This window comes from Sinocyclocheilus grahami, unplaced genomic scaffold (assembly GCF_001515645.1).
Source record: "Sinocyclocheilus grahami isolate Dianchi unplaced genomic scaffold, SAMN03320097.WGS_v1.1 scaffold642.1, whole genome shotgun sequence".
Lineage (NCBI taxonomy): Eukaryota > Metazoa > Chordata > Actinopteri > Cypriniformes > Cyprinidae > Sinocyclocheilus > Sinocyclocheilus grahami.
Genome location: NW_015505821.1, coordinates 136,803 through 149,733, shown reverse-complemented (window position 1 = coordinate 149,733; position 12,931 = coordinate 136,803).

The following is a 12,931-nucleotide window of genomic DNA, read 5'->3' as shown; positions in this document are numbered from 1 at the left end:
ATGTGTACTCTATCTTTTTTTGTTGTTTTGATCTATTTTTTGATTATGCAAGTTTAAAAATTACATAAGAGAATGAAAAAAAAAATGGTCAGATGTCTTAGTATATTTGACTATATCTCTTTCTGAGTCAGAGATATACAAATGGCTGTGCCTACTGTTAAAATATTCCAAAATGCTTATTTTTTTCCCCAATAATTTATTTATCTATTTATTTTTTCCTTTGGACGTTCTGTTTACTCACTCTGAAGATTCACTCTGTCTTAGTTGTGGGCGAAACGCACAGACCCTGTGTGGGTTGAGAAAGTTCACTCTGGCCCAAACAGAGTCACTTCGAGGCGCTCGCTCACTCTGAGTCACTTTTGTGGCAGATGTGATTGGTTATAATAAGTGCCATCAAAACATTTTCCTCACCCTTGACCTTTACACCACTGAAAGAGAGAGGAATAGACACAGTGTACACTATAAGAGCCATTTCCTCTCCCGTTACCATTTCCACCGTGATTTTGTGAGCACCCATCACACCACACCGTTTACCGAGGAGAACACATAATTATCTTTTTGTTTACTTTAATAAAGAGGCATCTGAGTGTTCCAGCCTCAAGCACACATGCATACACTCAAACACTAGAAAAATAGCCCAAAACAGGAATAATGATATTGTCCCATTCACTTGGTACAATTAAAACATTAATAAGTATTTGCTTTTAACTAACCTAACTGCTATGCAAATGCGAGTTATTGTGTGAGTTGCAGAACACAGAGATTTTACTCCCTTTCATGGGTCATTGAAAGTTCACCTCTGAAAATGCTATATAGAATGTGATGTGATGGTACTGTTTAATTTCAAGAGGTACTTATCTCAAAGTCAACATCTTACCTCGGTTTTCCATGATGCCACGCTTCGCTACCTTTATTAGTTGGTAGCCAGGCAACCAGAAGAGCATGGCTTTAGCAAATGGATGGATTCGGGATGCGGTGATCCCAGGCTGGACCAGGAGGCCTGACCTTGACAGCAGCATTGGGTCTCTTTTCTCTTCCTGCTATGGAAGGTGTCACAGATAAACGTTACCTTGTCTCGGCAGGTGTGCCAATATGGAGAGGCTCATGGCACTGACGGGGGTCACCAGCCCCACCCTGTTACCCCCATTTATTCAAATAAGGGCCCATTAGGTGCTGGCCAATGAGAATGTGGCAGCCTGTGACCTGTAGATAAAAGAAATAATTACCTCATGGTGAGACATGGTGCTGTATACAGCACTTCTGGTATACTTTCGCAGAACAGCAGGCCTTGAGCATGGTGGCGTTCTTGCCACTAGATGGCAGCAGTACGGCCGCTCCTGCAGAGTACTGGTAGCATCAGCTTCCCAGCAGCATAGTTTGTACTAGCTTCCCATGTATTGTGCACAGGAAAGAGGCCTTAGCATGGCAGCATATACTCCACACAGCAAAGTTAAGAAATCGTTCAGTTGATCTCCAGCAGCACACAAGCTTACGGCTTCTACAGTCATTCCCTTTTATTTATTATAATGTCCCTTATTGTTTTGAGAAATGTTTGTGCAATGACTAGCACTACTTTCATTGTCATTAATGTTATTTGCAAATTTCAAACTTGCAAGTGCCCATCATGACACTCCTGTTTGGCTAAAAATTATATTCACCTGTCAGACGATATTAACCCTTGTGCATCAATTAAAAAAAGTTACACATAGGTCCATAGTGGACAAAAATGTCCATGTCAAAAAACTGTCATAAAAATGTGAAGCTTGGGAGCACAGAGTTAAGTTTGGTCTCATTTTAAAGAAGACCCATGGCAGATTATTGTTGAAGTAAAAAATGTTTAAAAAGTGAAACCAAAAAAAAGTTCTAGATGTTTAGGTTTATGAAAATAATTTATGAACGATGTTTTATATAAAATATATATTTTATGAAACATGTTGAACTCTATACCTGCTAGAAAATCAAAGCCATAAATCTAAACAAGTTTGAGGTTGATATCTCAAAAAATGAGCTTTCAGTAAGATTTTGTGTGGGCGCAATACCACATTTTCCTCATTAGATGCCAGCAAAACTCTGCTGGTGCACACAGTGGTTGGATTTGTGATTTGCAGTTAGAGTTTTTCTCTCTCAAATATTACAAGAACACACAGGCACACACACACAATTATTTTTTTATGACACACATACAAACCACACTCTGACATCCATACCAACACACCCACACAATTAGTTGCATTATTTATCCAATTGGCTCTATAATATGCAGAAGCAGAAAGCAGAAATAAAGCGAGTATTTTCTTTATAGGTCAAACCTGAAAAAAATGGCACCATCTGGTAAAAAATTGTAAAAAATTTAATTTTAAAGCCTTGCCAATAGAATGAAAGCATATCAACAAAAATGGCATAATTTTACAGTTAAATGGCACTGCGATAAAAAATAGCAGTTTTAATGGGTTTCATTGGGGACATTTTTGTCCTTAAGGTCCTGAGAGGAACAATTTTTTTGTACCTAGTGCAAAACAGATTTATTAAAGGAAATGGAAGTGAAATAGTAAAATTCCAATAAAAATACACACCTGTGCCAAAATGTATGCAGTTGGCAATAACACAGGCAAAATGATCAAAAAAACTAAACTGAAAAGGACAAAAATGTCCAAAAGGTTGCACAAGGGTTAAATCAAACATTGCAAATGCCTGATTAGAGGCCCTAATCATTCCATTCTATGTTTGCTTTTTTAAATAATAATAAAAAGACTGTATGCTATTTTGGTGAAAAATGTGTTTAAATCCTTGATCATTTGTTTTAATTCACCTCAAGTGGTCAGATAAACGTTGATAAAGCTTTGAATAGAACACTAACAAGAAGTTAATAATCTTTTTAAGAACTCTTATTCTGATAAGCAGTCACCAGAGATTGCATTTACTACAACTAAGCTTTTTAGATGTAACATTTGGTAACCAGCATAGATTGATTGGATTTCCCATACAGACATATTTACATTGTAGAGATGGGGGAAAATTCCCTATTAAGGTTTTTATAACCATTATCTGTCATACAAATCGAAGCTTAAGAGTGTTTTGCCTTATTGAGCACCAAATGAGGTTGGGAAATCAGTGAGTACTCGTGTTTATACACAACAACAAAAAAGAGATGGCCAATTAAGTTACTTGAGTTCTCTTTGTCCCGCTGGCGTTTTATTTTTCAATAGGTATCATCTTATAAAAGCACCTTTTCAGTATTACAGAATGGGGACGCAAGTCTTATTCCCTTTCTAAATGGATTTCCATCTTTCATTCGAAATTGTCATCTTGACCGCTTTTGAGGAAAGTTTCCCCTCCTCACAATAAATGCTAATTGCCCTCAAAGGTAGAGTATAAAGAGTATATTTCCAGAATAATTATCTTGAAATTTGGCTGCCCATCTGTGGCATTTTTTGCTCCTCTTTTCTTTTTTTGGGATGTGTTAATTAAAGGCTTCAGAAAACACAGATGGGTAACGTGTCTCTCTAGCATGATGTATGGTTCAAGGAGAGCCTTACAACCTCCTTAAAACCATGGTCATCTGTTTTTTGTACGACCATTCTACCTGGAGAAGAGCAGGAGCGTAGCCTGGCCTCAAAAGAGATGAACCTTTAACTGCCTTACACACAGACGCACGAGCAGAGGTAGGGAGTGTGAGAAAGAAAAAGTGAGTTAATAATGATTAGCATGTGCACATGATGAGTCTTGTAAATAATGTGAGCGGTAGAAGCTTTGTGGATATGACCAACATATACTACTGCAAGAGAATTACAGTCCAGTCTTCTACAAACAAATATGTTCAAGATTGTATATTAAATGGATCATGTCAGTGTATCAGTTTGGCCTTCCAAAAGAGGACGATATCCGCTTCGTCATGCCTGGAGCTGATCCGTGCTGGTCGCTGAGGAAATACAACAACTTTGCGCTGTGGATCGCTGGATCGGCTCAAGCCCGCCACCTCTGCTCACTCTAGGCCGCCGCCGCTCACTTTAGGAACTTTCCTCAAAACTACTTTGCTTGGCCTTCCAAAAATGGACATGACTAGAAATCAGTGGTTAAGTTGTATTTAAAACACTGTTCCAGAACAGTTCAACCCAAATATTCAGATGTGTGCAGCACATTTTATGGAGGACTGTTTCCTGATCCTGGGAGAGTAGACTACAATGCCGGCTGTTCTGACTCACGGACTGTAAGTATGTTTGTTTTATATTTAAAGCGAGTTTTTTGGGCAGTGTAGAGTAGGGCTTGTTGTTTGTCATTTCTCCGATCATAAATGCAGACATGGTTTTATGTTTATGCGGCGCGAGGCAACGCAATGCATAAAAAGACAGTATAAGTCATTATAATCCATAATTATGTCCCCACTGGATGCAACAAATGCCTCATTTATAATGGGTTTTCATGTTTTTGAATCATCGCTCCGGCATGTCAGGGCATCATCACAGTATGATAGGGGCGTAACATTTCCGTCACACGCTTGAGGTATTCGGCCAATCACAATGCACTGGATAGCTGGCCAATCACAGCACACCTTGCTTTTCAGAACGATGAGCTTTGTAAAAATCGACGTGTTTCAGAAAGGCGGGGCATAGAGGAGAAACAATAATGTACAGTATGTGGAAAATAATGTGTTTTTTTTACCTTAAACCGCATAAACACATTTCATTACACCAAATACACAAAATAATGGTATTTTTAGCAACATCATATGACCCCTTTAAAAACTTAAATAGTGCAGCAGAAAAGTTGCAGAAAGTTGACAAAATGTCACCTGTTGAACTGGCGTAAACTGCTTTCCGAATAAAGGATTGCAAAGCTCTTAGATGGTATACTGAAAGAGTATTTTGGGAAGCTCCATTTCTTTATACCTACTGCAGCTGTTTAAGCACTGTTCGTGTGGTATATTTATTTATTTCAAATTATTATTTCTGCTGTTTTATCAATACACAGTTTTTGACTTGTGTATTACCATGTGCATCCTTATGAATTTTGTGAACCCAGGCTATTCAATAAAGCGCATAAGCAAAAGAAAAACTATATATATTTTTTTAATCTTATGTTGAAATAAGTCAGTAATAAAAGCTTGGGTTCTCTTCATTTTTAACTATTTATAGATGTGCTATCAAAATACATACTGCATATATCTGCAGTAACATCGGTTTCTATGAACTGCTATCCAAATATCGTATTTGTTATTGTTTACATCAGTGCATTTCAACCCTGTTCCTGGAGCACATTTTGAATGCCTTCTTTTTCTGACACATCCATTTCAAGTCTTGGAGTTACTATTACAAATGATCTATGGGAAGACAGAAAAAAGTTGCTGTGTTGGGGGCTCCAGAAGCAGAGATTCAATAATCGATTCTTCCAACAATTTTCCAGTTTTAACTTTTGTTTGTGTTGCTGCAAGTTGGATGAATTCAGCAGTTATGAAAGAAAGCTTTTCTATTATAAGCAGCAGAACTATATCAGAGGTCACTGAACTTTTGCCTATAGCTAACTAAGTTTTACTATACTTTCTCTTCACCAAGGAAAGAAGGTCTCACCTTTGCACATACAATAACTGCGCTGATGCTTTGTTCAAAAGCTATATGCTTCCTATTTCCTTTCTGCTCTCAGGTGTGTACGATGTTTATTGTTGATCTAGCTACAATAACCACCAGTGTTGGTGAAAGTTACTTTTAAAAGTAATGCATTCCAATATTGCATTACTCCATAAAAAAGTAACTAATTACGTTACTTAGTTACTTTTTATGGAAAGTAATGCGTTACTGTCACGAATCCGGTCCATGAACTTCCAATTTCATTGACTCTCGCACTACACAGTGTTGCACATCACCCCGGACTACATTTCCCATCATGCATTGCACTGATTGCACTCAGCACGGATTACACACAGCTGTTTACACTGATTGCACCCAGCTGTTTCATATCACTCCCTCACTATTTAACACTCACTCTTATCCCTTCCCTCTGCCGAGTATTGTCTAGCGTTTATCACTCTCTGAGCGATAGCTACTCTACCGAGCCCTAAGTCGTGCCTTAGCCTTAGCCTTAGCCTTAGCCTTAGCCTTAGCCTTAGCCTTAGCCTTAGCCTTAGCCTTAGCCTTAGCCTTAGCCTTAGCCTTAGCCTTAGCCTTAGCCTTAGCCTTAGCCTTAGCCTTAGCCCATGTACCTGTGTTCTGACCCTGCCTGTCTTATGACCATGTCTCTGTCTTCTCCAATTAAAGCTTTGCATTTGGATCCGCACGTCTCACATCTCGTCAGCCCCGTTACAGTTACCTTACTTTTGCATTACCTCCTAAATCTGGACAGGGCTTGCTTGTTTGTTTTTAAAATAAAAAAGTTATATTTTTGGCAAATATAAAAGCCTTTTCACACCAAAAGTGAAATGAATAAACCTCAGGCTGAAGGGAAAGTAAATTTACGTCCGTACAGTAGAATGCAGAAGAAGAAATTTCAACACACTTCAGCAATAAAAAAAAGACACACAAATGTTTATCTAGAGTAATTTTTGCTTATTAGTATGGTTGAACTGGATCATCGAAGGTCAGAAGCAAAGACATTGGTTAATAGAATGGCATTAAATACATAAAGGATATTTGTATTGTTTAACATTTAATTATGGCAGGTTTGCGTCATATTCTGACTTGCATTATTTTTATTAATTTTTTTTTTGAGTGAGATGAATTAATGCATATTCATATTTATTTTAGAACTACAGTAACATCTTCTGATTTCTCAACATTGGGACCAGAGAGCTGTCAATCAATAAATTGAAAAAAAGTAACTTGCGTTACTTATTTGAAAAAGTAACTCGTTACTTGAAAAAAGTAATCTGATTACGTAACTCGCATTACTTGTAATGCGTTACCCTCAACACTGGTAACCACAGCATTCTCTTTGTAACAACATTCAAGGCAACCAGACATTTTTTAGAATGCTAACAGAGTGATTGTGAAACTAATCCTTTGAACACATTCTTAACTTGAGAGTGGATATAACCACTCATTCCACAAAGCACCAATCTGAGGTAGCGGTTTCTTGGAGAAGATGATGACAGAAAGAATTAACATGTGCATAATACATCAAAAATCAGATATCAACAACAATGCCAGACAATATCCGATGATGATTGTTGCATGCAGCCAAAAATATTGCGGCTAACTGTGCTTCATACTGTATGTAATGTTTTGATTTCCATTCTCATACTATTAATTTAATCATCCATCCATCCATCTTCTATATGTGTCCTATAGAATCAGTGGGAGTACTGAAGTCTATCTCAGGATATAATGTGTCGAAGGCAGGGAAACACCCCAGACAGGCTGAATTTTAGCCTTTTTTGAAAACCACTGAAGACACAAAAAACATTTCAACATTTGACTGTTCTCACATTTTAAACATATCGCATATACAAATTAAAGAGTTCATGAAGGAGATTACATTTGTAATGAACCACTGATCATTTGTATTCTGCACTTTCTAAACCAAGAGATTTTCTCAGCAAAATATTTTATGTTGACAATAACCATGTTTTTTTGGGGGGTAACTACCACAAGGTGATGCAACAGCCTTTGGATTGTACATATAATACATCCTGTATTAATAACTTTACTGCACATATCAGGAGCTATACCCATTTTAAAAATCTCCTCTTGCTCACACCTCTCGTTTCTCTAGCGCAATCCGTGGCCCTCGTGCTCATCTCATGCAGATATTCGAAAACCCTGAGTGTCAGGCCGTATCGCTTAAATCACTTTCTTTATGGACAATTACTCCCATGAATCTCTGCACCACAGAAACCCCATTCACGTGACCTGGAATCTTCATGAACGATTAACAGGATGGTGTTTTAGAGAGCCAAATAAAATGGCACCTTTTTAGTGAAGAGCACTGGCCATTACCACCAGCCAAAAGTAAAGATTGGACAACTCCCAGGCAGAGGATCTTCGTTTGTAGTGAAAGCCCCGGTGTTAATTAAAGATTTTTTCCCCCCAAAAGTGCACCCTTGGCTGAGAACGAATGAAGCTCTCAGTTGCATTTGTGTTTGGAGAAGCATTCTCTCTGTATGAGCGACCCTCCTCAAGTGGCTGATATATCAAAACTTGAACTGATAAATACAAGAATGGCATGCCATTGGTGTCTTTATGCACCCGTCCAGCTCATTTGAAGTGTTTCAGTCATCAGGCTTTGGCAAGGGATATATCTTAATAGCTTGACCACAAGGGTCTATCATCTCCATTCTTGCGCTGAAGGTCTTTGAGGGAGCCCTCCGAATGGTCATAATAGGACTCCCACTGCACAACGATTCACAACAGGATGAGTGGAAAGGATTTTTGTACCGGCAAGGAGCTTCATGAATACATTGCTAGTCAAACCAGGTACTTTAGATTAATATGGAATCTGAATGCAGTGATGAGTCCAATTTATTTATGTGTATTCGTCACTCTGTGGCATTGCTCTCAAGAGCAAGGATAACATGAAGCTAATCTTAGTCTTTTACCCGTAAAGTGGTGCCCAACAAAAACCTGTGGTAATGTATTCCTCCACTGATTGATGGTTGCTCTCTCCATATTTAACAAAACCATCATTGTGATGGAAGGATTCCAAGCTGCCCACAATAAAATCTTTGAGACTCTTTTCAGTTGTCAATAAGAATACAGAGGTTCGTTTTGGAAGATGCTGTCCTTGTGCAAAAAAATAAATTAAATAAATGCATTTTATTTGTGCAGGCCTGCATATTACGAGAGACAATACAGGTCTACCTTTGTCTCTGTACTGCAAATTAGATCATGTGATAAAATGTCTTCTTATAAGAAGACCTCTATTTAATTAAAACTTAATTAATTACAATTAGAGTATTTACTCTAGATGCCAAGTATTATCTGGCTGTACTGTAACATATAAAGCTATTTCTTCAAAGCAAGCAAAATAAATATAGGCTACAGTTCAAAAGTTGCGTCTCTTTATTATTTAGTAAATTATGACAAATACTTATGGATGTAAATTAAATAGACATTTTGTTTAAGCACCAGATAAAACATTGCTCTTAGCATTTGCCATCTGTGGAATCTGTAATAGGCCTACTTCAGTTTCTACTGAGGCATAACTTTGCACATCCTAATACTTTTTTCAGTATATCTACCAATGAATTATTAATTACCCATATTCGGAATTAATCGATTATATGCAAATAAAGCAAATAAATATAGGCTTACAGCTCAAGAGTTGCATTTCTGTATTATTTAGTAAATTATGACAAATGCTTATACATGTAAATTAAATAGACATTTTCTGTTTAAGAACCAGATAAAGCATTGCTCTTAGCATTTGCCATCTGTGGAACCTGTAATAGGCCTACTTCAGTTACTACTGAGGCATAACTTTGCACATCCTAATATTTTTGTCAGTATGTCTGCCAATTAATTATTATTTAACTATATTTGAAATTAATCGATTATTTGCACACTGCAGTCAGACTGAAAGTGAGACTTCACAAGAAGCTGTTTGAATTGAGCGAAAATGTAGCTACGCGATGGCTTCACACTTTGAGTAGACCACGAATGAGACCTGAGTCCTCTGACCTCGGACATCAACAATTGCATAAGGGTATCTTAAGTAAACGGGGCTTTAACCAACAGAACATGCCACATCTGCTCATTTGGCCGTGCATCATGGCAACCAAGCGATTTATTGAAGAGATTTCTGGCAGAGACATTCCTAGCCGCAAATTTATCAAAGCCACGTGAATACACTTTTTTTTGTTGGCTGATATATAAAACAGCTTTGAACAATTCACAGCCTAAGTGTGTCAAAACGACACAGAAGGTAGTAATAGCACTTTGGTCAATGGTGTAGCATGATCGGTGAATACGGATCAGCTAAAAGCGCTCTTATGAGGCAACCATGTTTGCTCTCATGACCAATTTATTGCCGACGAACATATGGCCAATATTTTGTCTCAAGTCATTGCAGGGGGAAAACAAACATCATGCAATGTTAGTAGCAAATCTAAGGCAGAGCCACTTGGCCAGCTATGCAAACGTACTTGGACAATATCAGAAGAGGAGTGCTTGCTCCCCGGGTATATAAAGCACATCAGGCTTATCGGTGCGTGCGTCCTTACTTTCATTTGGAGATATTTCATTAACTGTGCGGTGTCCTAACGCAAGTTGCACCACTTATCCTCTTCCGTCAGCCCGAGGTGAGCATTTATTACTATCACTCGACCTCTCCACGTACAGTGCTTTAGGTAGGTTGTGCAGAAATTAAATGCTTGCTTGTGTGTGTGTGTGTGTGTGTGTGTGTGTGTACCTGTTTTTCTATTCTGGTGAGGACTTAAACCTGAATACACACAGACTCATGGGGACTCGCAGAGACATTCCTAGCCGCAAATTTATCAAAGCCACGTGAATACACTTTTTTTTGTTGGCTGATATATAAAACAGCTTTGAACAATTCACAGCCTAAGTGTGTCAAAACGACACAGAAGGTAGTAATAGCACTTTGGTCAATGGTGTAGCATGATCGGTGAATACGGATCAGCTAAAAGCGCTCTTATGAGGCAACCATGTTTGCTCTCATGACCAATTTATTGCCGACGAACATATGGCCAATATTTTGTCTCAAGTCATTGCAGGGGGAAAACAAACATCATGCAATGTTAGTAGCAAATCTAAGGCAGAGCCACTTGGCCAGCTATGCAAACGTACTTGGACAATATCAGAAGAGGAGTGCTTGCTCCCCGGGTATATAAAGCACATCAGGCTTATCGGTGCGTGCGTCCTTACTTTCATTTGGAGATATTTCATTAACTGTGCGGTGTCCTAACGCAAGTTGCACCACTTATCCTCTTCCGTCAGCCCGAGGTGAGCATTTATTACTATCACTCGACCTCTCCACGTACAGTGCTTTAGGTAGGTTGTGCAGAAATTAAATGCTTGCTTGTGTGTGTGTGTGTGTGTGTGTGTGTGTGTACCTGTTTTTCTATTCTGGTGAGGACTTAAACCTGAATACACACAGACTCATGGGGACTCGTGTCACGGTGGGGACCTAACTTGAGGTCCCCACGGGTAAACAAGATAATAAATCACACAGAATGAAGTTTTTTGAAAATCTAAAAATGCACAAAGTTTCCTGTGAGGGGTAGGTTTAGGGGTAGGGTTGGTGTAGGGCAATAGAATATACGGTCTGTACAGCAGAAAAAGCATTACGCCTATGGAGAGTCCCCACAGGGATAGCAAACCAGACCCTGTCTGTCTGTCTGTGTGTGTGTGTTTGTGCGTGCGTGCGCTTGCTTGTAATGTTTCGTGCGGTGCAACCCTCCCCTTGCATTTAACGCCTAATCATATTCGAAAATCATTTCAGATATTCTTCCCTTTATTATGAAATAGCAATCTCTGGATATAAAAACTGCATAACTACATATGACATAGATTGAAACCTATGTGTCATTCTCACCATAATAAATAAAAGTATCAAAGATTATTATTATGATATGTTGTTGTTGATGATGATGATGTTGCCGCTGCTTATTTGTTTTTATTGTTTATTATAGCCTAATCATATTGTTAATTATAACTGTATTTAAGATAAGTTAGGGTAAACAATCAAGCTAGAGATTTTTCAAATGGAAAAAACGTAGGCCTATATATATATATATATATATATATATACCGTAAAATAATCAAAAACTGTGTCGCAGAAAACGCCATTCTATCTATTCATTTTAATTCATATTTTTCAGGCTATACACATTTGTACCGGCAGAGTTCGCCCGAGTATCAAAAATGTCTCTTCGTTGCGCTCGCCACCATCACCCTCAGTGGAAATCATATAACTGGATTCAAGTATAATTTATTGGTGTGAAAGGAAGAAATCTCTCTCTGAAATATGCGCTGTTTCTAACTTCACGTGTGCATAAAGCAGGGCCAGTTTATTTCAATTAATCTATAATTAATTTGAAACGGATTGCAAAAATAGAGACAAACGTCCCAGTGGACTTTAAGATACCGAGAAAAGACGTGATTAATATGATAATCCTTAAACCAATTTGTTTTGGGTACTCTGATAAAGGTGCCAGGACGGGGAATTTAACACTATGTGCCATGAAATTCACCGTTACATATAATCTGGTAGTTAAACAAATGAAGTCATGTCCCTGGGCCATGGGCACCGTGTTAATCTCCTTCTGACATGTTTAATCATTAGAGGCTCTGAGACGAATAAAGGCGCAGCGTTTGCCCTGCAGTCAGGAGAATCAGACCAGCTCCAAACGATCTGTGCTGCAGGGCATTTTCTTCGGGCAGCGGCTAAGTCACACAAACCACCAGACTTATTTTTATACCAACATTTCCCTGTTATGGCCTTTTAATCGCAGGGGGAAAGCAGAAAATTACTCTTGTCAGTTTATACATTTATCACGAGCACCTAGAGGGAAACAGGGTTACATTTATCAAAGCTTAACTGCTCGCCCAAGGCATCGGAATACGCTGAAATTCGTCGATTAAAGCAAGAAATGATCAACGTTATTATACTCCCCTGGCCTTCAGGCAGCATTAGGATTTTCTTTTTAATCAAGCGTATAAAGGCCTTTTTTCTTTTCCCTAGTTATTAACAATAGCTTCCATAAAATGACAGGTTCGCACATTTTTGTTAGACAAGGAATTAATTAAGGAATGTTTAGTGTTATTTTATCGCCGCATTACGAAACATTGTATTTTTAAATAAATCTAAAGCATGTTATATACAATACCAGATTACAGTGAACGTCAGCTGTGCCTTCAAAAATACAACAAACCATCTCTATGGCGGTTTGTGGACTTTATTTTAAACATACGTTAGGCTACTACTTCTAATCATTTTCACACAGACACACACACACACACACACACATATATATATATATATA